The sequence below is a fragment of the Charadrius vociferus genome, unplaced genomic scaffold (genome assembly GCF_000708025.1).
Source record: "Charadrius vociferus isolate BGI_N301 unplaced genomic scaffold, ASM70802v2 scaffold248, whole genome shotgun sequence".
Taxonomy (NCBI): Eukaryota; Metazoa; Chordata; class Aves; order Charadriiformes; family Charadriidae; genus Charadrius; species Charadrius vociferus.
In genome coordinates this window covers 572,323-577,237 of record NW_009649851.1, presented here as the reverse complement: position 1 = coordinate 577,237, position 4,915 = coordinate 572,323, and the positions used below count along the sequence as shown (strand labels likewise).

Below are 4,915 nucleotides of genomic sequence, written 5' to 3'. Positions count from 1 at the left end.
ACGTGCTGTAGGTGACCCTGCTCTGGCAGGAGGGTTGGACTAGATGATCTCCAGAGGTCCCTTCCAACCCTAACAATTCTGTGAATTCTGTGAATTCTGTGAACAGGCAAGGAGAAGTCTGAGGTACTCCACAACTTTTTTCCCCAGTCTTCACTGGCAATCTTTCTTCCTACACCTCTTGAGTGGATGGACTGCAAGGCAGGGACTGGTGGAGCAAAATTCCTCCCGCTGTAAGAGGAAATCAGGTTCATGACCACCTGAGGAACCTGAACATACCTAAGTCTATAGGACCTGACAAGATGCATCCCAGAGTCCTGAGGGAATGAGCAGATGTAGTTGCCAAGCCATTCTCCATGATATTAGAAAAGTCATGGCAGTCAGGTGAAGACCCCGGTGACTGGGCCCATTTTTAAAAAGGGTGGAAGGGAGGACCCTGGGAACTATTGACGTTTCAGCCTCACCTCTGTGTCCGGGAAGATCATGGAACAGATATTCCTAGAAGCTATGCTAAGGCCCATGGAGGACAGGGAGGTGATTTGAGACAGCCAGCATGGCTTCACCAAGGGCAAGTCCTGCCTGATGAACTTAGTGGCCTTCTATGGTGGAGTGACTACATCAGTGGACAAGGGAAGAGCTATGGATGTCGTCTATCTGGACTTCTCTAAGGCCTTTGACATGGTCCCCCACAACATCCTTCTCTCTAAATTGGAGAGATGTGGATTTGATGGGTGGGTGGTTTGGTGGATGAGGAATTGGTTGAATGGTTGCATCCAGAAGGTAGTGGTCAATGACTCGGTGTCCAGGTAGAGATCGGTGACAAGTGGTGTCCTTCAGGGATCTGTATTGGGACCAGTACTGTTCAATATCTTCATCAGTGAAATAGACAGTTGGGATCAAGTGCACCCTCAGCAAGTTTGCAGATGACACCAGGCTGAATGGTGTGGTCGACACACCTGACAGACAGAGTGCCATCCAGAGGGACCTGGACAAGCTTGAAAAGTGGTCCTATGTGAACCTCATGAGGTTCAACAAGGCCAAGTGCAAGGTCCTGCACCTGGGTCAGGGCAACCCCTGGTATCAATACAGGCTGGGGGGTAAAGGGGTTGAGAGTAGACCTGCCGAGAAGGACTTGGGGGTGTTGGTTGATGATAAGTTCAACATGAGCTGGCAATGTGTGCTTGCAGCCCAGAAGGCCAACTGCATCCTAGGCTGTATCAAAAGAATTGTGGCCAGTAGGTCAAGGGAGGTGATTGTCCCCCTCTACTCCATTCCTGTGAGACCCCACCTGGAGTACTGTGTCCAGCTTTGTTCCTCAGCACAGGAAAGACATGGACCTGTTGGAGAGGGTCCAGAGGAGGGCCACGAAGATCATCACAGGGCTGGAGCACCTCTCCTATGAAGATAGGCTGAGAGAGTTGGGGGTTGTTCAGCGTGGAGAAGAGAAGACTCTGGGGAGACCTTATTGCGGCCTTTCAGTACTTAAAGGGGACTTACGAGAAAGATGGGGACAAATTTTAGCAGGGCCTGTTGTGAATAGGACAAGGGGTAATAGTTTTAAACTAAAAGAAGGTAGATTTAGACTAGATACAAGGAAGAAATTTTTTACAATGAGGGTGGTGAAACATTGGAAGAGGCTGCCCAGAGAGGTGGTAGATGCCTCATCCCTGGAAACATTCAAGTTCAGGTTGGATGGGGCTCTGAGTAATCTGCTCTAGTTAAAGATGTCCCTGCTTATTGCAGGGGGGTTGGACTAGCTGACCTTTAAAGGTCCCTTCCAACCCAAATTATTCTATGACTCTATGAATCAGGAAAACCAGTTCTTAATTGTTTTCTTAGTTATCATTCTTAATGTAATTATAATGAATTACAGGACTTTAAAAGAGGAAAAGTAGGGAAAGCATCTCCTAAATACATGATTTTTGAAGGTGATCCAAAGTGTTGAAAGGAAAGAGAATATTTGTCACATTGAGTGTTAGGAAATACATCCCATCATATTCTACTCAGTCAAGTGGAGTCAGCATCACCTTCTGAGGTGCTTTTACCTGTAGATGGTAATCTACTATTACATATTGTTTAAGACCTTATTGGTTGCTTTGCACTTCAAAGATAAAATGAAGTTCTGACAAAAGACTGTATGGGCAAAAGAAGTCTTCAAAAAGATAAATTTAAACAGTTCAACAAAATACTGTTTTTTCTTTCCATTTTCTTTGAATCAAATTTGTTCCTTACTGTTATTGCATCTAGGGAACACCAGGAATTCAAGTCTTTAAAGAAAATTGCTCAAAAGCAGGACTTTAAAATGCTTACAGTTTCTTCCTATCTAATAACGTAACTTGTATAGAAATATGGATTATTTAAAGTGCTGTCCTCTATTTCTCTGCGGAAGATAAATCTTGAATGTCTGCTCAAGAAATTGAATTCTTCAGATAAATGTTACGGAAGATTTTTAAACGGGATGTATTTCTTCACAAAAATTGGAAGTCTGTACCAAAGAATACAAATTCTGATAAACTGCTTGACTGAGTTCTCTTGACTCTCCCAAGTATACGTACCCTTTTACTAAAGGAGTAATAGATAAATATATGGTATGGGATTACAGGTTGTTCAAGTATAAACTTGAAACATACTGACAATAGTTTTCTGATAGTTACTTCTCATTGATTATTCTTTTTATGTAGTCTATATCTTTTTGTCATGTGCGTGTCACCAACCAAAAAGAAAAAAATCTAGCATATTCCGCATTAGTTTTAGCTAAACTTTCTTAAACTTGGCTAAAACAGGCTGAGCTGTCTAGCTGGAACACCTTGATTCTTATCCCTTTTGTTAGCCACTGTTTTGCTTAAGACACTTCTCATTTTGAAAGACCTGATGAGCCAGAACGAAGCCCTGGTCAAACACTACTGCCTGGTTGTTCCTTGGCACAGTTGCAGAATTTTATTTGCCCTGGAGCCTCCATCCGATATCCTCCTGCTTTTCCTCACTGCAATTCTTAAAGCTTTTCTTAATCTTTTTAATGTCTTTCCTTATTGCATCTGAATCATAGGAGGTAACTGCTTAGATTTGTGAAAAGACAGGACCAAACCACTTGTCTTAAGTAGTGTGGCTGCACAGACCATTTTGTAGGCCTCAGCTTTGTCCTCATTTCCAAAGGCTATTCTCCATCCCTTCACTGACAATTGATTAATTTAGGCTTTTCTGTGTGCTGTCCTTCTACATTGAAGAATCTCTCTGTCAAAAAAAACCCAAAACAAAACAAAACAAACAACAAAAAAACCCCAACTTTAGATCCTTGTAAAATTCAAATACTGAAGCAACCTGGACCTTCTTATATAAGCTTTTCCACAGAAAAGTTTGTATTACTATATGTTAAGTGCTAGTTTGCTGGAGACCCAGGATTCCTGCTTTTGCCTAGAACAAAGAACCCCTAATTTATATATTTTATTTTTTTTTAATCTTTCCTGAGCTGCCACCATGGTGAGACTCAGGCCATTGAGCCTGTCTCAGATCCACGCGTTATAAAAGTTCAGTATATGATGTTAATACAGTGATGGTCACTTCTTTGTTGCTTGTGTTGAAATTTATAAAGGAAGACAATCTTGTACTCTGTAAAACCACAAGAAATCCCAGTCTTCATTAGTTTCCCAATTACTGCTGGAAAGACTGTATTTGAGGTATACCTTTAAGAAAGTAAAGTATGTTGTGGGGTTGTTTTACATGTTTAATCAATTTTTGTTAGATTCTTTTAATGATTAACGTTCTTAATTGTTCTAACTTCAAGAAGCATGTTAGTCTTACCATGGACTTGTGTTTTACTGATTTTGGAAGTTACAAACATGTATCACTTAAGATTGTTTTTGCAGAGAATCATTTTCTCTTTTATTTAGTTCACAAGAGACTAGAAAGGAGTTTTGACATATGTATTCTTTGCTAATCCTCGAAACAGCTGCAAGTATGAACACATTTGCTCTCTTCTCTTTTATCCCAAGTCAGTATCTAATGCCACCAAAACTAAAATTTGAGGACTGATAATGCATCTAGAGCATAAAACCGTTTGTAAAGCTATGAATTTCACGGTGAATGAATGCATCCTCTTTAAACTCAAGTGCGAGGCATCTCCTTTGGGAGGAATACTTCAGTGCTTGTGTAATAAATGTTATCGGTGTAATTATTTTTCAAAATAATGAATGTCGTTTTCCAAAAATGTTTTCTTGGTGATACTACAGGTTGCTAGATATCTTGTCAGTTCCTTCCGTTTCGGATTTTTTTAAACATTGTTTTATGTAAAGAATTAAATGAAACCCTGAAAACGGGGTTTGTCATTTCTCTCCATTTTGTGTTGCTGCCCTTGAAGGTGCAGTGTTGCTACTGACCTGGATTAGGCTACAAGGAAACCCCCTTGCATTACCACTGCCAAACTTTCCAGTGAGCTGGAATTTAAGTACTAATGGCGGTCCTGTGTCCATTTCATGTCCTTATTCATGGAGAGCCATGGACTTTAACAAATGTAAATCCCTATAAATAGTTCTGAATGCCACCTCAGGAGAAGCATTGAGGCCAGAAAGCAAAGGGGGGAGAGGCTAGTTCATCATTCTTCATAGGCACACATTCTTCATACAGCATCATTGCTGTAAGGCTGCATATCAGCAAGAATCAGTAGACTGCCTGAGTGTAGAGTATTTTACCAATCCAGTGATTAGGCATGAATTTCCACCCCCAAAGAGTGGCAAGATGGAATAATAAACCTCAGAGGGAAAGGTCCCCTGGGCTATGTTGGTGATTAATTAGCATGTATCTTTTGTCTTATTACCGGATTGTAGTTTTAAAAGATGTGCATCACCTGATACAAGCTGCAAATTGCTTTATAAAATTAACAATGGCATTTAGTAGAAGGATTAGTCACTACCCATTTTAATCT

At 40.8% G+C, this 4,915-nt stretch overlaps 1 protein-coding gene across 1 annotated transcript in view; it reads left to right on the top strand.

Moving 5' to 3' along the window:
- Window positions 1-4,915, top strand: part of IPO7 (importin 7) — a 57,113-nt gene that overhangs the window by 34,922 nt on the left and 17,276 nt on the right. The window lies entirely within an intron of this gene.